We start from the raw sequence: 20,698 nt of genomic DNA on the forward strand, positions 1-20,698 counted from the left end.
TGTTCGAAAATTGGACCAAATAATGGGGAAGGTCCCAGAGAGCTCGAGAACAAAAGCAATATGTTCTGATTTATTGTAAAATTTACCTCTATCTTATTGATTTTTCTTTGCACTACATTAAAATATGTTAATAAAGCGTCATTCTACGTTGCTTTTACCTATCTATATACTAGATATTAGAGTTTTGATTGGTATTAATAAAATTATTTTTTTATTCTAATCATTTAATTTGTTTCATATAAAACATCATTAACTTTACTTTTGTCGTCTAGGAAAAAATATTTATTCATTAATTCAATAGGATGTTTTGTTACTTAGTTTTTTTTTAAAGAAAAATCATAATTTTGAAGAAGTTATAGAAAAAGACAAAGGTTGATGATATAATAATATTAAAATAAGCATTAAAATATTTAATTGACATTCAAGGAGGAGAAAATGTCCAAAAGTTAAGTGAGAATTTGATTTCTAGAGCAAAGTTTAGAGTGTAAAAATAATAAATTACCAAATATGACATGAAATTGGTAATTATGTCTAAATTATTACTTTAAGCCTTTTATTTTGATCAAGACCTTATTAGAATGTGAATATTGCATTACAATATAACTTTTTTCATTTTTAAAACCTAGTTATTAAGTGTACTACTAAACTTATAAACTTTTTAAAATCCACACACCAAACTTTGCAAATAATTTTCCAATTAAAAAGTCCAAAAATAAATTCTATTAAATTAACTACTTAGTTAATTTAACCCAAAATTCATAAAAAGTAATAAAAATTTTAGGTAAATTCTCCAATAAGTGGTTAAAAAGCCACTTCTCCAAACTCAAGTGCAAAAATGCCACTTACTTTGTTTTTGCTTTATTTTCTAGGATGAAAGATCAAAAGGTCAAAAAAATTGTGGGGTCAGGGGATAGTTTATAATTTTAGAGTTAGAGATATGACTTTTAAAAGTCTTGTATGATACACAGTAGTATTTACTTCATTAAATATTATAAATACTTTCTTTCTTGATCTCCACACTTTCTTCTCTATTTTAAATCGATCAAACTCTCCAAAGCAGTTCCTTTTCTTCTGACGTTGCAGTTCAATTTTGTCATCCTAGGTAAATTTCATTTTCTCCCAAGTATTTTTAGGTTTATATTGATATAATTTCATGAGAAATTTGTTATTTTCTTAACCTTAGATTTAATAAATTTTGAATTGTCTTATATTTTTTTTTATATTCATTATCTTGTTGAAATTTTGTGATATTTTTTAGTTATTTGCCTTATTCAATATCTTCTTGCTAGTAATGTTCATCCCTATTCATAGATTTTTAGGATTTTTCTGTTATTGTTCATCAGACTTTGTGGTGTATTACAACACTAGTCATCAATTACTGTAGCTTTGATATCATGTTTGGACAACAATGGGGATATGACTTGTTTTGATTTTATTATTCGTATGCAAATCTAAGAAAATGATAAGAAGTAGAGGAAAAGAAGGGAACATAATCATCCATTCTTCAAGTAGAAAAATAAAAAGCAAAGAGAGCATCGCACACGATAGTAAAAGAAAAAAGAAGAAGGTACAAGATGAAAATATTTCTTTCTCAAATGAGTTTCATGAGATAGACGAGTATATTGATGAAGGTGATCAAAATGGTTCTGGACAGTTTGATATGGAGCAGACCATTTTACAAAATGCAAATGATGATCCCTTGTTTTAGATTCACAATGAAAAGCAAATTGATGTTCGATAAATATGGTATGACTACTTGGATTGATGAAGTACATAGTTTTCATGCGAATATTTTGGTAAGATCTAGGTTGCCATTGCTTGTTCAGTTTAAGAGAACTTTAGCTAATAAAAAAATTAAGAAAAAAAGGTTTAAGAGATCCTGTGTTGGTCATTTTAGGAAGTTATCAGAAAATTTTAATAAATTCAATGGTCAGATGGTACACTATTTGTTACTCTATTATGTTATAAATAAGAAAAAGCATGAGATGTGATTTTTAGTCAATGAAGAAGAACTCCATTTTACTTGTTGGAGGGAGTAGGTTTAACAAGGACAACAAGTTAAAATATTGTCTTATTTATTTTTTTCATACTACCCTGCTCACTAATGGAGGGTCCAAGGCAGAGAACTTGAATTTTGTTAAAATGATGCATTCATTAGATTTCTTGAGAAGTATCCTTGACAGAAGGTAAGCTTTTACCTGACTTTGGACTACCTCAAGAACAAAATCAATATAATCAACTTGCATAATATATATGTGGAGAAAAGGAATGCATCCTATGCCCTATGGCTTCTTGGGTTATTTATGATAACTATTATAAACCAACATCCTAGTAGGTTTTAAATTTTTTGATGTTTATTTTCTTTTTTTATTATTATTTATGTGATTGCAGGTTAGGACATATGAAGCTTTTCCTTCAAATTCAAAAGAATGGAGGAAAACTAGATGATGTTCCTTTGCCTATTACAAGGATCTAAACATGCTACACCGATAAAATTGATCGATTTGTCGAAAGTGATCCTATCAACCAATTGAGAGCCTTAGAGGTATGAACTTTGGCTTGGTTATCCATTCTTTTTCAAAGATTTAAACTTCACGTTAATATTATGATTATTTATAGATTGTGAACCTGTACATTATCCCTACAATTCATGAGATGAATAATGACTACATAAAATTCTTTGTCCCTTATCTAGATAAGATGAAAGATCTAGTTATAGACTTCATGAAGGATGAATTTAAAGGAGTTATCCTTATTTCATCTCCTAGGAGTCTAAGAAAGGAGAATATAGCATATAGTACTGAGGATGCTAAATGTAGGTGCAAGAGTTATGGGAGGAAAAAGGTCAAGAAGGGAAGTTCAATCAAGTAGAAGATATGTTGGTGATCAGGAATCAACTAGGGGTCAATTTCTGTAGACCCGGAAGTATATGGGGGTTTACTTCAGCGTGTGCTCAATATCGAATATGCATTAAAGGCATTTTTGATAATATAGAGCAGAAGGAAAAAAGAAATAACTAGAAGGAGAATAAGCAAGAGGGTCCCAAAGGACCAAGATGAACATTATTTTTTGTTGTTACACATACATTCTATATATAAGCATATTTGATAGTTATGTCTAAAATATGCATTGACCAAAACTGCTGAAGTTGATTTAACGGTTGATAAAGGACCTACTGAAGCAGATAAGGAAGATACTGATGAGGACCTTTGAGGTGTTTCTCTAATTCACAATGCTTCTCAATCATATGAGACAAAAGAACATGCTCTCAAAAAAACTGATCAGATTAAAGGGGATCCTAAACTAGTTGAAGTGGATGCCATTGTTCCTAAACTTGATGCTCTAATTGAGGAGGCAAGTGAAGAAGCCATGGAACAAGTTGATTATATTGATGCAACATATCATAAAGAGTGTCTGAATCGATTGTCAAAAATACAGCAGATGTTCCTGAACAAGATATCCCAAAAAAGATGTTCAAGAAGAAAAGGTTGGTGTGTTGTCCATTATGGCATAGCTTAAGGACAAGTGATGGTCCCTAGATAAAAAATAATTACCTAAAATAATGATAAAATATAAATAAAATTATATCAAGAGAATTTTTATCAATTAAACATCCTGACACAACTTAGTTACATCATATGAGAGTCTTCAACAAGTGGTGACATGAATCAAAGAGTTCAAGGACAAGTAATAGTTTTATAAAGAACATTCTTAGATCATAGTTTTGTGCTTTTAGAACTATTACTTATTCTCATACTAATTGGATATTATTTCTTTAAGAACTACTAATGATTCTCAGCCATCTTGTGGTTTATGTAACCACATGATGGGGATTCTCATGCGATGTAGTCAAGTTGTGTCATGATGTTTTAATAATTGTATTCTTCAATTTTAATTTTATTTATTTATCATCTTTGTAGCTAATTATTATTGATCCTTGAGCCATTACTTGTCCTTAAGCTCTTTTGATCAAGTCAAAACATGATGAGGACTCTTATATGATATTCTAAGTGATGCCATGATGTTTAATTAGGGAAAAGTCTCTTATTTTAATTAATTTATTTTTTATGATCCTAATAAATAATTATTTTGATTTAGCGGCCAATACTGTTCTTAACCTCTTTGGATCATGTCACTACCTGATGGGGCTCCCTTATGATGTAACTAAGTTGTTTCATCATGTTTAATCGAGGGCGAGTACCTTATTCTAGTTTATTTATTTTTTAATTACTTTTTTTAAGTCAATTTCATGCCCCAATCTATATATTGGTAAGTGAGTATCAATGATACAGGATGTCCATTATAGACTATAGGTATTATGATATACTTTGTCAGTGTATTATATACTACTTTATGGAATAAAATTTTTTGGACTTGTGAAATTAACCTATGCTTTTCATTAATGAATAATCTAGATAGACTATATCAAATACTTAATGTCTCTCTTCTAATCAACCATAACTAATTTATAATCAATTCACTGCTAATAGACTGTGAGAGACGAAATCAGTTGATTAGATTTTCAGGAAGAGAAAAAGATTGCATAAAATTTTAAAAATGGGAGAAAAGCATGAACATTTACATAAACCGAAATTTCATTAATATTACACTGCATTATCACTAAATTATCCCCAAAAAAACTTCACCATAATGTACCATAGCGACAAAAAGATCAAAATAAACTTTTCTATATGAAAGTCCAAACGCTTTCATCTACCACTTTCAAGTGCAAGCTTAGTAGTAAACAAAATTGATATTAGAAATAATGATAAAAAAATAAGACCTAGGGCGATGGTGTAGGGGGAGAAGGTGGTAAGGTCATCTAATATGACATCCATCCTCTCCAAATGGTTGATTCAATAGAGATGCATTTTTATTCTTAATTGATCCTTGTAGAGCCATCGAAATAGTCTTTCATAGTTATTTATGAGAAAGAGTAGGTCTTGCAATGACAAATAATGGTGGTTGTTGTTATTTTGGTCGGGGTTTCTTGTAATTCTTAGCACCTAAACTCTTTTTGCCACTGTTATTGAATTTGAATTTGAATTTGATTTTCTATACTTATTATAGAAGACATAAAGAGTTTTTATTTTATAGGCCAATAAGGGAGGGGAAAGAGAATCGCCAGCCAAACAGTAATGGCCATATGGAGGTGAAATTTGTCTATTGTAGACGTTTAGATATTGTGTCTTTTGATTGGACAGATGTGCATTATTTTGAAATCATCATTATTACATCTCCTCGATTTTATACAACAAGGATGTTGCCTATTAATCCTAGACTAAGGTCGTGTGCGATGATATATTATCTCTTAGTTATGCTTTGGAATATCATAGACCATATATGGCTAGTTGAGTAACAGACATGAGACACAATTGACTAAAATAAAACTAATATTACTGAAATACCCTGGATTTTGGCCCTTAGAAATTCCTGAGCTTTGAGCTCACTGTCCTGTTGACGACTTAACCATACGATTCATATGGTGTGGGTGTAGGTGAGGTAAAGTAGTCATTAGGTGTCCAGTGGGTGGTGATTGAGTTTTCTACCTTGATAACGACTTGGGGGAATGATTTATTAGTGGTGGTAACGAGTCGTTAGGAAGACCCTCATCAAATTAGAAACTTAGTGACTTAACTTGGCTCTGAGTTCGAGTGGCTCACTAAGAGCTGTGAGTATAGGTTATGAGTAGAAGGGTTGAGTCATAAGTTGTCCAGTATCCAATCCCTTTGGGTTCTGTCTTGGATACGACTAGACCGTACGGGCCATATGGTTAGGTCACGATTGGGGTTAGGAAGTTTTATGGTGGATAGTGTGTGGGTGTCCAACTCACTGTCTTGGTGATGACTCAAGGGTATGAATCATATGTTGTGGTCACGAGTCAAAGGGTCAATTCGTAACCACCTGCATTTTTTTTTACAGTTTTTAAATGGGGACACTTTAGACATTTCCCACTCAAAAACCTTAAGACCCCATGTCCCTATAACACTTTTTGGTCAATCATTCCACATTTTATAAGGTTAAACCTCTTTTTTCTCTCTCAAAATCCTCTCTAGAAAAATTGGCTAGGATTTCTCCAAAGTGATCATCTAGGGGCTTAAAGATCAATTTCTCTCTGTGAATCTTTGTAATTCAGGCATGTGACTCCTCCCTCATTGTTAGTTTACTAAAGGCATATATTTTAATGTATAATTTTCATGGTGTTGTTATGGTTTTGAAATAAAGATTGGGGGTTTGGTTTTTCGTGAATGAATATTATTTCTAATGTTTAATTATGGTTTTACTTATTTTAATTATGGTTTTGCACATGTGGGTACATGGGAATCGTGATTTAAATAAGGGGTCATGGTTAAGCCCCAAATTGGATGATTTTGGTTTTGATAATGGCATATCGTCAACTTGTTTGTGGAATTGTCAATGAGAATGATTTTGTCACATAGTTTAATTATTCTGGGAATTTTTGCATTGCATAAATGGTAAATGGAACATGAATTGGTTTTGGTTGGTTTCATATGGTTTGAAAAGGCCTTGTGGCTATGGTTTGAAAAGGCCTTGTGGTTATGGTTTGATTATAATTGGTTTTGATCAAATTGAAAACGATGAAGTCTAATTTGGTTTAATGGTTTATATGGCATAAGGAAATAAACTTGAAAGCTCTAATTTTGGTATGATGATACCAACAGTTAATTCTTAATAAAAAGACTACTTGATAAATGACTGAAAATGTGTAAATAGTTTTAATATGGGCTTAAAGGGGGTCGTTTAGCAAAATCATTGAAGGTAGAGGTCCCAGGAGAACCGATACTAGAAACTCATGTTTGCCGATGTGATGTTTGTTCTTGGTGATCGTGTGCATGATGTCACACTTTATATTTTAGTATATGTACTAGTCATCTCAGGTTTATCTCCTATCATGTGGCTAACACGTACTGGCCCTTTCAGCAAGGGAAGCTGAACCCATATATCCCATGGATGCCTTTAGGACGGTAAAGCTACACAACCAAGGTTAAGTTTTTTAAATGCATGCTAGACCCTGTTCCCTATCCCGACAATATATATATGTGTGTATGTGTGTGATTGCTTATGGTTATTAATTTGGTGTTGAAATGATGACATTATCTTATCTTTATCCCTTAGTTGTATGCTAGTGTTCACCCCGCTAACCGTACTCGGGCGTTGTATCCCCACGCGATGCAGAAATTGGCCATACTACTATTTCTCTTTCTCGGTGGCTTGAATTCGAGGACAACTTGAGTCAGAGTGAAGTGGTATGCTTTCATACTCCGAAAGGCCCCATTTCATGCTATTGTAATGCCCCGATTCCCAAGAACCGAAACGCCATACGATGCTTATGATCCCGAAGGACCACAAGCTAACTCTTTTTCTGATATCTGTACCTGTTCACTGCATAATATAATAAAATACATGCGAAAACTGGCTAACACTTGCCATAAGGTTCAAACATCTAGAAATATACAATACCTTAAACCACACTCTAATACATCTATCTGAAAAGCCTCTACACTGCCTGAACTGTAGAGTTGAAGGGACAATTCCCCAACTAACTCCGTCTACTAAAATCAAATACTGTAATAACAACATCCTCGGATGATGAGGATTCACTGCTGCTATACAAGTGACTTCTAAGATGCTCCAAGTTTCACTCCTCTGAACCTATGGTGCCCCAAAATAAAAGAACACCATAACGCGAATGCGTCAGTACTAAGATGTACCGAGTATGCAAGCAGGGAAGGCTAAATGCAAGGGCTTATGCATGAACATTTAATCAACAGAATAATCATGAGAATAACGAACGAGTACACATATATGAATGCACAGTTCACAACCACTATAACAACTATAACGACTCCAAATACCACAGCTCGGATACCACTTTACTGTCCTCGGAACTCACTACTGTACTGGGGTACTGAATTACTGAATCACATGATACCAACATTGATCAATCGAATACACTCACACCCCTGACTCCTGAAGATTTATACTAACACAGAAACCGTGGGAAATAGTTACATAACTCACCATGACTCCTCATTAGCAACTGAATATGTGGGGGTGTACGTAATAATTTAATAATATCTTTGATTTCGTAAAACATGCGTACGGAAAATGAAGACTCACATGGCTTGAATTTCATTATCCATACTTCTCATAATATATAGAGAGGAAACCATAAGTAAAATCCCATAAATCATCATAAATTCATCAATATTCATCATAAATTCTCATGACTTATCATAGACAACCAAACTCATCAACTCAAGACTCGAAGCGACTCGATAGTTCAAGAAACATACTCTTATGGACAGGGGAGTTTCCTATAACCGACAACCCCACGTGATCCATGTGGAATACCAATGTTTGCCCTCCTAGGGAGAGCACTCCCATTGACAGGAGTGTTGTACTCTCGCCAGGGAGTACAACCTTAAAACTTTCATAATCACAATTCGGCTCTCTGGCCAATAATATCATCATCAACAACCCTATGGTGGCACATAGGTTTGGGGAAATACCAAATTTCCCTCTCAGTGCTAAGTAATACTCCCCGACTAGCTCAGAACGCGTTAGAAAATCCACCACAACATCACAAGGGTCTATCATAAAGACCGAATCAAATCTCTTTCTCATTTATCAAATCATATCAATTTGTGGATTCCTAACTCAACACATTTTAGCTCAAAATATTTTAATTTTCCTCAACACCAACATGGTATCAATAACAAAAGCATTTCGTCTCTGCGAGCTTAAAATCAATATAAATCATCCCGACTCTGCGGATACAAATCAATATTCTCAAATGATCATTCTTTCATTTCAATATTAAAATCATGACAATAGCTTTTGAAAAGCATTTAAGATCTTCAAATCATAGTAAAATTTTATATGTCGTAATGTAACTCAAATCATGGCTCTTATATCAAGAATCCTCAAAAAAAAAAATTCATAGTAGTGGTATGCAATTTATGGCATAAAATCTCAATTCAAGAAAACAAGATAATAAGGTTATTATGTATACCAATATTGGACGATTCAAAGTTCCATAAATCATATCTTGAAAACACTTGAAATATCAACTCATGGTAGAAATATGAAATTCACCATATCAAATCATAACTTGGGAATAATAAAGTAATCATGTACATCAAAGCTTAAACAATTTATATCTTCATAACCTCATAATTCGTCATTAAAACATATAGGGTATTTACCCACTTTACAAAATCATGAAATTCCAATGATAAAATCAATTCTTTGAGCACAAGAATGAAAAGATATTTTTGTTCAAAACCCCACATACTAAGTTCTCACGGAATTCATTTTAAGTTCTCAAATCATCAAAAACTCATCGATCGTAGCACGACTAAGATTATCACGAAACTGACTTAGCTCTAGACCAGCAGACTATTTCGGGCATACGTACCCCCAGCAATCAATAACATAAGTAATACGTAGTATACAACAACGCATACTCACATGCCCACAGGCCATCATGCACCATGCATTCATTAATACCTCACACCAATTATTTGAAGATCTTATTCATATACACAAGTATTGGGATCTCATGCCATTACATCGTAGATCATTCAAAAAGGATGCATATGGTTAAGGAAGAATACAACATAACATAGTTCATCCAATCAGGATACACACAAATAACATACATTCAACACATAATGGTTCACTTCTCAAGGTTCTTTCCTTTAAGATCTTGATATATGCAATTCGACCCATAATTAGACATTTCACACTTAGCGTGGCCTAATGGACTTATCATTTCCCTTAAGCATCATAGTAAACACGTAGCATACAAGTATGGTATGAACTCATCACTTCAATCACAACGGGTCATACGATCCATTCTTCTTTAACTAGGCGTTTCTACAATTACCTTGCATGCACCATTTAGGGCATAGGTCAGTATGAACAACTACATGTACTACAACAGCATCATTCATCTTAATTCCACCAACTAAATCCCTCGTCCGCACTTACAACCATACCATAAGCCTTTCACACAACATCCCCAATTTTAGACAATAGCATGGAGTTCATGTTGAACATATACATAGACAGTAGTCTATTCATTTAGAACTTATTATATCCTAAGAACTTAAATTTATAGCCTCTTAGACAATTCCACAAACACCTTACATGCACTTTTAGGCATTGGTGAATTCGTCAAATTTTTATGTTTTCCGCCACCCCATATATCTTATCCAACACACATAATCATCACATGCATGTATCAACCAACATACACCATCACTACACATATATATATATCAACCAATATGCATAATCATCATATATATAAATCAAGTTACATACACAATCCTCATATATATCTCAACCATCAAATATCAATCAACATATATATATATACATCATCAAAGTCTAAAATATATATATATATATATATACACACATAACTTGAACTTTCAAAAAGGGATTTCGTCCATAGATAAACACTTGCATACCTTAGACTCCGTAGCCGGAAGAGATTGACGGAAGCAATTCTTGAATCAAAGCCTCCAATTAATTTCCCCCAATTCAAAACCCTAACCCTAACTTGATATATATATATATATATATATATATATATACACACACACACACACACATATAAGAGAAATGAGAGAAAAATAATACAAGTTTTCATCTGAATAGGGTATTTATAGAGGTTTAAAAGATTGGTGAAAGACCAAAATGCCCCTAAGAAACAAATAAAACCCAAATCTATCCATGGGGGACTGTTTTGATAGGCTGAAGTAAATCGACCATAACGTTTTACTCTAATATCCAAATTGAATGAAACCAATTTCATTAGAATGAGGACTCTCAGAGCTTTCCGTTGATATATAGTAGCTCACCCAGATCATTATGTACAAGGAGTTATGGTTGTTTAAAGTTGGAGAAAAAATACACCTGGCCTCAGTACTTTTTCCTGCACGCTTTACTATTCATCACTATTCACTGTTCGATCGGAATGTTCGTAACTCATCGCTCGGGTGTCTGTTTTGGATGATCCATATATCATTGGAAAGCCTATTTGATGCTTTTCGGAATGGTGGGTCTAACTCTAGGAAATTCCACATGAAAAAAATCATAAATCATTCTAAAAGATAGGACCCAATACGTTTACACACAAAATTTCGACAAAAAATTTTCTGGGGTATTACAGCTATGGACTTTTTTTTCATTATTATTTCTTTGGTTTTGGTTTTAGCTATGGCCGAGGGTATGTCCCAATCAGATATTCTTTGATTCTGGTTGGAGGTTTTGTCGAACTACTATGGGCATGGGTGGTATCGATATTAGTGTTAGTATTGGTATTGGTATTGGCATTGGGATTGGAAATGGATAGTTAATTGGTTGCGGTTTTCAGATTTTATTTTAAGCTTACATTCATGTCTTTAATTTAACATTGTCTTATCTTATTTTATGTTTAAAATTCATCCGACATAGGGTGTAGGGTTGTTTACAGTAGGGTATTGGTGGTGGTCTCCAATTCTGGTTAGACTTGAGACACCCGACACGACTAGGCCCTGGTTCGGGTCTTGTTAGATTGGTATTAGAGCCCTTGGTTCATGGTCAATTAGGTGTCCGACAAAGCCGTGTCGAGTAGAGTCTCTTTTATGGTTGTGTAGCGCGCCACACTTATAAGGGAGAGGCTATAAGGAATTTAGGAATTTTTTTTCTTGTGTTCAATTTTTGAGCAGTAGAGTTTAAGGTCCTGAAATCTTCTCTAATACCTATTTGTTCACTTTTTAGATCATGCCTTCTCGATAATCCGAAGCTCATGGAAACTCCTCTGTCCCACTTGGGGATAATGTTGATGAGACACATCCTACTTCTGGGGTCCAGACTCGGTCTAGGAGTCTAGTTCCTAATTGCCCTCCTGGAGTTCCACTAATGCGCACTAGTCCTTCTCGAGATCCTTAGGCTGATGTGACGAATGCTGTGTTTCATCAGTCTATTTATATATTAGCGTAATTGGTAGCTTCTCAGGCTGAGCATGGTGCATCTGTTACTCCATCTTCTGAGGCTAGAAGGGTTGGACTGTTTATAAGGTTGGACCCTCTAACCTCTACTGGAGTTGAGGTCAAGGAGGATTCCCGAGTTTTTTTTAGATGAGATGGAAAAGATCTTTCGTGTTATGCATGCCACCAATATGGAGGATGTGGAATTTACTGCCTACCAACTTAAACATGTAGCCTACAAATGGTTTGAGGAATAGGAACTATCTAGGGGTGGTGATGCTGAGACAGCCTTGTGGAATGATTTTTCTAGAGCTTTTCTGGACTGCTTTCTTCCTCAGGAGGTGAGGAAACCAAAGGCAAAAGAGTTTGTCAACTTGAAACAAGGTAAGATGTCAGTCAAGAAGTATACCATAAAGTTTCACCAGTTGTCTCGGTATGCTCTGAAGTTGGTTTCTAGCATAAGGTATAAAATGAGAAAGTTTTCTTTCGAGTTGTCTCGAGACTTGATTTTAGAGAGTGAGGTTGCCTTATTGAACAAGGACATGGATATCTCTAGATTGGTTGTGCAGTAGGTGGAGGAAGAGAAGAAGAAGTAGGTGGAGATAAGGGGAAAGGCAAAGCAAGAAGTTCAGGTTTTTTTAGTAGAGTGGTGCCCAACAGTAGAGTGGCAGGGATAATGGGAAGTGGTCAAAGAAGAAGTAGGGAAAATTGAGGTATTACTTGACGGCTAGTGTTTCCTACCCAAAGTCATCGAGTGAAGGGTATTTTTATGGTGGTGACAATTTTAGGGCACGGGGTGCCCAATCAAAGGTTAGTGGCCCCCAGTCAGCTCCACTCTATCCTCTCTATAGATTTTGTGGTCGATTATATCGGGGTTAATATGATAAATAAAGGACAAGTGCTTCAACTGTAGTCTATCAAGGAACATGATTAGAAATTATCCAGTGGATAAGGTTGCTTCTGGAGCAAACAAAGTTATTATTGCCTCTTCTTTAGCTCCGGCACCAAAGGGTGCACCATATGGCTCTGGCACTGGTTGGAACCGACTCTATGCTCTCACTACTCATCAGGAGTCTGAGGTATCACTAATATCATTACTGGTATATTAAAACTCTTTTCTCATAATGTGTATTATTTACTTGATTTGGAGTCCACTTTTTCTTATGTGACCCTATTTATGGCTGTGCATTTTGGTTTTGGTCCCAAGTGTATTCGGACCCCTTTTTTGTTTCTACCCCGGTGAGTGACTCTATGGTGGCTAAAAGAGTTTATAAGGGTTGTGTGGTATCTGTGAATGGTTGAGAGACTTGGGTGGATCTATTTAAATTAGTCATGGTTGATTTTTATTTCATACTAGAGATAGATTGGTTGCACTCATGCTATGTTTTTTTAGATTGTCGAACTCATAATTCATCTTTAAATTCCCTAATGAGATGGTTATTGAATGGGAGGGGGGTTCTCTAGCTCCTAGGGAAAGTTTTATATCATATCTTAGAGCCCAAAATTAATTTCCAAGGGGTGTCTCTATCATCTGGTCCGGGTCAAAGATTCTAACTCAGAGGGTCCTTTTTTACATTTTGTCCTGGTGGTGAATGAATTCCCCGAGGTCTTTCCTGATGATCTTCCTGGCGTTCCTCCCGATAGGAAGATTGATTTTTAGATAGATCTTGTTCTGGACACTCGTCCTATCTCTATTCCTCCCTATAGAATGGCTTTGACTGAGTTAAAAGAACTTAAGGAGCAATTAAATAATCTTTTAGACAAGGGTTTCATCCGTCCTAGTGTGTCTCCTTAGGGTGCAATGGTGTTATTCATGCGTAAGAAGGATGGTTCCCTTCATTTATGTATTGACTACTGACAACTGAATAAGGTAACGGTAAAGAAAAATACCCACTTTTAAGGATAGATGATTTGTTTAACCAGCTTCAGGGTGATAAGTTTTTTCTCTAAGATTGATATTTGGTCTGGGTATCATCAACTAAAGATTAAGGAGGTGGATATTTCTAAGATTGCTTTTTGTACCCGGTATGGGCATTTCGAGTTTCTGTTTATGTCTTTTGGGTTGACTAATGCCCCGACGACATTCATGAACTTGATGAATAGAGTTTTTTGTTAGTTTCTTAATTTGTTCGTCATTGTATTCATAGATAATATTTTGGTGTACTTTAAGAGAGAGTTGGATCATGTTGATCACCTTCACATTTTATTACAGAACCTGAAGGACCAGTAGTTGTATGCCGAATTCTTGAAATATGAATTGTGGTTGAACGTTGTCACTTTTTTGGGTTATGTCATATCTAGTGAAGGGATTATGGTGGATTTGTGCAAGCTTCCAGTGATTAAGAAGTGGCCTAGACCCACGACTCTAATCGATATTTGGATCTTCTTGGGTTTAGCCGGTTACTATAGGAGGTTCGTGGAGAGTTTTTCAACTTTAGCTATCCCATTGACTAAGTTAACTCAGAAAAAGATAAATTTCTTATGGTTTGATGCTTGTGAGGGTAGTTTGAGAAGTTGAAGGAGAAGTTGACTTCAGCTCCAGTCTTGACTTTTCCTAAAGGCAGCGATGGGTTTGTGGTCTATTGTGATGCGTCTCGTATGGGGCTTGATTACGTATTAATGCAGCATGGAAAAGTGATAGCTTATGCCTCTAGATAGCTGAAGGAGCATGAGAAGAATTATCCGACTCATGACTTTGAGCTTTTGGTTGTGGTGTTCGCATAAAAACTCTGGCATCATTATTTGTATTGAGTACATATGGATATCTTTTCAGATCTAAGAGCCTATAGTATATGTTTACTCAAAAAGAGCGGAACCTCAGGCAAAGGATATGGCTTGAGCTGCTCAAGGATTACGACACGAGTCTTCACTACCATCCAAGTAAAGCTAGCTTGGTTGCTGATGCTCTTAGCAGGTTATCCATGGAGAGTCTAGATCATATGGATGAGGGCAACCATGAATTCGTGAAATGTGTTCACCGTTTGGCTAAACTTAAAGTATGTCTCTTAAACTCTAAGGATGGTGGTGTGTTTGTTCAGGAGGTGGTGAAGTCATCCCTGGGTGCTGAGGTGAAAGAGAAGCAAGTGTTAGATCATATCCTTATGAAGATCAAGGGTGATGTAGGTGGGCAGAAAGTAATGGCTTTCGAGGTTAGTGGTGATGGTACCTTGCGGTACTAAGAGAGATTGTGGGTTCTAGACATCGATGGATTATGAGAGAGGATCTTGGTTGAGGTGTATGAGTCACGTTTTTCTATTCATCCTGACTCGACAAAAATGTATCATGACCTTAAGGAGATGTATTGGTAGAATAATATATAGCGGAATGTGGCTAGTTTTGTATCTAAGTGTATGGTGTTCCAATAAGAGAAAGTTGAGCACATGAGGCCTGGGGGATTGTATCAAGAAGTTGAGTTGCTTGTGTGAAAGTAGGAAGTGATCAATATGGATTTTATTACCGGTCTTCCACAATCTCAAAATCATTTGATTCGATTTTGGTCATCATGGATAGGATGAAAAAATCTACTCACTTCTTTCCAGTGAGGACAAATTTTTTGGCTAAAGATTATGTAAGGTTGTACCTCCATGAGATTATTAAGTTGCATGAGGGCTCATTTTGGAATTTAAAAATAACCTTTCGGGTCTAACGGTCTAAGGAATCATAGACTCAGATCGTGGTATTCAGTTTTCATCGCACTTCTGGAGGTCATTTTAGAAAGGTTTGGGGACTAAGGTGAGTCTTAGTTATGCTTTCCATCCGCAGCCGAATGGGCAAGCAGAAAGGACTATTCAGACATTGGAAGATATACTTCAAGCTTGCGTGGTTGACTATAGTAGTAGTTGGGTTTAGCATTTGCCTTGTGTAGAGTTTGCATAAAATAATAGCTACCACTCTAGCATTGGGATGGCTCCGTTTGAGGCATTGTATGGTAAGAGGTGTAGGTCCCCTATTAGGAAATTTGAGGTTAGTGAGGAGGAGATGTTTTGCTCGAATTTAGTTCACCAAGCTATGAAAAAAGTGAAGGTAGTTTGGGATAGGCTTAAAGCTGCCTAGAGTCTCCAAATATCCTATGCAGATTTGAGGCATAGGGAGTTAGAGTTTGAGGTTAGGGATAGGGATAGGGTGTTCTTGAATGTGTCTTCCATAAAGAGAGTAATACAATTTGGGAAGAAGGGGAAGCTAAGTCCCCGGTATGTTGGTCCATACATGGTATTGAAGAGGATTAGCAATGTTGCATATGAGTTGGAGTTGCCTTCTAGTTTGAGCTCCATTCACTTGGTGTTTTATTTTTCTATGTTTAGAAAGTGTGCGGGTGATCCGTCGTAAATTGTGCCTATCAAGGATATTGGTATTTCAGATTTCTTATCTTATGAGGAGGTCTTGGTTGAGCTTTTGGATCGGCAGGTTCGTTGGTTAAGAACCAAGGATGTAGCTTCTGTAAAGGTTCTATGGAGGAACCACAAGGTCAAAAAGGCAACTTGGGAAGTTGAAGAGGACATGAAGTCCAAGTATCCATTCCTATTCTCCATTTTGAAAAATCGTGCATGAGGTATTTGTTGTTCTTAACACCCTTGTTTTATATCTTTGTTAAAGGTAGATTGTGAATTCCTTGGGAATCTGTTTTCAGTCTTAAAGGTAAGCGTAGAGATGTTTGGGGGTTTAATCATGCTAGTTATTGCCTTGTCCTATCATTCAAGGACGAATGATCCAAGTGGGGGAGAATTGAAACACCCTGGGTTTTGTCCCCTGAAAATTCCTGAGCTTTGAGCTCACTATCTTGTTGATGACTTAACCATATGAGTCATATGGTATGGGTACGGTGACCTAGTCATTAGGGTTCAGTGGGTAGTGGTTGGGTTTTCTATATGAGTCATTAGTGGTGGTAATGAATTGTTAGGACGGACCTTCATCAAATTAGAAACTTAGTGACTTGACTTAGCTCTGAGTACGAGTGGCTCACTAAGAGTCGTAAGGATAGGTAACAAGTGGTAGGGTTGAGTCATAAGTTGTCCAGTGTCCAATCTCTTTGGGTTCTATCTTGAATACGACTAGAAGATTCGTGTCGTATGGTCAGATCACGATTAGGGTTAGAAATTCATATGGTGGATAGTGTGTGGGTGTCCAACTCATTGTCTTGGTGATGAACACTACAAGAAATACAGTTTTTTGTGACGACTTTCAGTGGCAACACAAATAGTTGCCACAAAACTTAGAATTTTTTGTGGCAACATACAAAGGTTTCCACAAAAGGTATAAGATTTAGGGGCGACCAGTAAAGTCGCCACTAATAAATGACATATTTAGTGGCGACTATGTGTAGGTCGCCACAAATATGTAGTAATTTTTCCAATAAAATTTGGGTTAGTGGCGACCTAGGATATGTTGCTACTAAAAGTCTTTTGTGGCGACTTAGTCGCCACTAATAATGACATATTTAGTGGCGACTACGTGTAGGTCGCCACAAATATGTAGTAATTTTTTCAATAAAATTTGGGTTAGTGGGGACCTACGAGTTGTCGCTATTAAAAGGCTTTTGTGGCGACTTAATTGCTGCTAAAGGGAGATTAGTTATGGCCATCTTTTTTGTCGCCACTAATACTTCTACTTTGTTATTCTGCCCACTTATATAGGTAAATTAAAAAAAAAATAGTGATTATAATTGTTGACACTCAATTTTGACCTCCCGGTACACATTTAGGCTGATATTTTAGCAAAATTATTAACTTTTAAATTTTAGTATCTTTTACACATTTTTCTTGCATCAAACAAATTTTCGACGTGCCACATTCATGATTTAAAATATACAAATTATTTTATTAATTTTTTGATATCATTTTTTACAATTTATTAATTCAACTATAACATTTTTTACATAATTTTATTAAATTATTGGTAACTGTGCATACTCACATTTTTGCAAATACATTGTCTACTTTTTCATTAGTTAGTATTATTTATTTTATTATTAATATTATTATTAATTATTATTATCTATTATTATTATTATTATTATTTATCTATTATTTATTTTATACTATTATTACTATTATTTATTATTATTTACTATTATTTAAATAACAACCTAAATTAAAATTACTTTGTCTAAATTCATTTATCTTTTATCCATTTTCTATCCAATTTTACCTAATTTAATACCCATTTTAGCCTAATTGATGACATTTTAATTTCAAATTAATTTCTGGACATCTTTTTAAATTATTTTAATCTCAGTCGTTGATCTGAATTGATTCAATGGCTGAGATCAGATTAGCCTCCCTTTTCTTTTAAAGGATAAACAAAACCCTAATCCAAAATATTTTTTTCTCCAAATTCATCCACCTCCCTTTCTTTTCTTCCTCTTCATCTCTCCAAAAACCCTCCGTCGCTACCTCCTCTTCGCCGCCATCCACCGCTGGCCGGTGAAATGACCCCCAAGGCCTTATCTCTCCATCTTCCCTCTATATCAGAGCCATTACTTCGATGCTCCGGCGAAACCACCACAAGCCGTCTCTATCCTCCTCTCCCACCGTCATAACATCCAATGCCACCAGTCACGTCAAATCAGCCATCACGCTCTCTCTGATCTCTTCTCTATCATCAATATCGACGCACCAGCCATGGCGTCACCATCTCTCAGTCCGCCGCCACTGCCAGCAGCCGGATCTGGCGCCTTTCAAAACGCCGCCGACAGCCGTCGTTCTTTCCCCCATGTCCATGCCTAGACCCAGTAATTCTCTTCACCGAAAATCAATGGGTGTTAAGAGTCTATTTTATGGTGTGAGCTCAAATTTTACTTGTTGTTTGTTTACTTTTCATGATCTAAAAATTGATGAAATGATTGTTGTGAATCTGGTGAAATCTGCTGGTTGTGTTTATTTTATCATCTGTACTGTCATGCGTGAAAATTTCAGTCATGGTAGTGCTTATTCTTAACCTAAATCCGGATTTAATGATCCTTTATTCGATTACTAATTATGTTGCTGCTGAAATGCTATTCTGTTGGATGTCGAAAACATATTTCTTGCGGACAGATTTCTTGCAATTATGGCGGATTAGCTAATGTTAATTGCTATTATTTGTTCATTGTGATTAGGGTTGATATTGATATATTGCTATTTAATATATTATTTTTGGGTACCCACTTTTATCCTTATTTAGAATGTGTAGATCATTTTGCTTGGCATGTTAATTTTACGTGAATAGTTCCTTACCATTTTTGTTAAACTGCCCATATCAATATTTGTCTGCCTTGTTTATTTTCCTGCATTAATTTTTATTTAGAAAAATAATAAATAATACCTTTTCGTACGTGTCTATTTATGAAAGACGCTACAAATTCTCCTCTTTTAAGTTGATTATTATGATCTGATTTTAAAAACTACGCACTACGTACATCACTGCATAATATATATATAGAGAGAGAGAGAGAAAGAGAGAGATAAAAGTGATGCGTACTTCTATTTTAACAACTACTTTATCGTTACATGCTTAATATCTAAAATAAGTTACAAACATAATTGTGAAGCCAACAAGCATAGAAAGCTAAGTTACTCAAGCATGGAAAATAGAGAATTGTTTGAAATTATATGCTTGCAAACACCCTTATATTTCTTTCCATTCTAACTCGCCCAAAAAATAGAGAAATTATATGCTTGCAAAGCTTTGAAGGTACAATTTTAGATACTTTGAAATATTTTTGGTTTTGTTTCTTTATTTTTTGTGTTAGTAATTAAAAACTGAACAAAAGTTATTCCACTAAAAGAATTTTTGATCCTTTTAGTTCCACTAAAAGAAAAATTGATTCTAATGAGTTTAAAGTTCTCTATGGATCCATTTTGTGTTGATTGTACGTAATATTTGACTATAAGGCCAAGTGGAGCCTCATGTATTATCAGTTGAGTAACATATTTGTTGTAACGCTCTGTGAAACATATTTATATGTATTCTGGTTAGCTGACAGGTTTTTGATAGGCCTATTTACAAAGGAAACTCTAGCAAAAATTTTTGAAAATTTTGAGAGTTAACAGAATTTTAGGACCACATAATGAATAAAATGAAGTGGAAGTTAAGTAAATGATCTCATGAGTGTCTTAGATAATTCTTAAGTCCTTAAGAAAAAAAAGTGTTAGGAATTAATGCCTAGCATGAATAAGTTTGATGGTGTTTGCTGAATTGAGATCTTTCTTTTTTACTGGCTAGATCTTTCTGTTAGTTTCATTGTCCTTTTAATCTATTTTGTTTTAATAAGTTAGAATTGAAACTTCGCTTTTTTTTTATTTCAGGAACAGGTAATTTCATGATGGGAATTGTTAGCCATGAGAAGTTTGAAGATATTTTGTGATTTTCTTTCTCATATGTATATCACACTGATTTGTTACCCATTAAAAACTTTATAATTCTCTTGTGGAGAAATATTTTAATATCGTCTTTGTACCTTTAAGTACTATAGTTGTATTATTATATAATTTATATTTTTTTTTGGGGGGGGGGGGGGGCGAGAGTGAGTATTAGTGGTGATCCATAGTCGCCGCAAAATGTGAGTATTAGTGGCGACCCATAGTCACCATAAAAAGGAAGTATTAGTGGCGACCCATAGTCACCACAAAAAGTTAATTTAAAAAAAAAATTCAACCTTCTGTGGCGACAAAAGATCGCCACTAAAACATTTGTGGCGATAATGGTCGCAGGTAAAG

General features: G+C 35.1%; 1 long non-coding RNA gene across 1 annotated transcript; it reads left to right on the plus strand.

Annotated features, from left to right (window-relative positions):
• The first annotated feature begins 1,015 nt into the window (after nucleotides 1–1,015).
• On the plus strand, nucleotides 1,016–20,413 carry LOC107845017. The gene is made up of 3 exons (XR_001666678.2): nucleotides 1,016–1,102; nucleotides 2,392–2,545; nucleotides 20,288–20,413. It is a non-coding gene; the product is annotated as an uncharacterized LOC107845017 (long non-coding RNA).
• The last annotated feature ends 285 nt before the right edge of the window (nucleotides 20,414–20,698 follow it).

Source organism: Capsicum annuum, chromosome 1 (genome assembly GCF_002878395.1).
Source record: "Capsicum annuum cultivar UCD-10X-F1 chromosome 1, UCD10Xv1.1, whole genome shotgun sequence".
NCBI classification, from domain to species: Eukaryota; Viridiplantae; Streptophyta; class Magnoliopsida; order Solanales; family Solanaceae; genus Capsicum; species Capsicum annuum.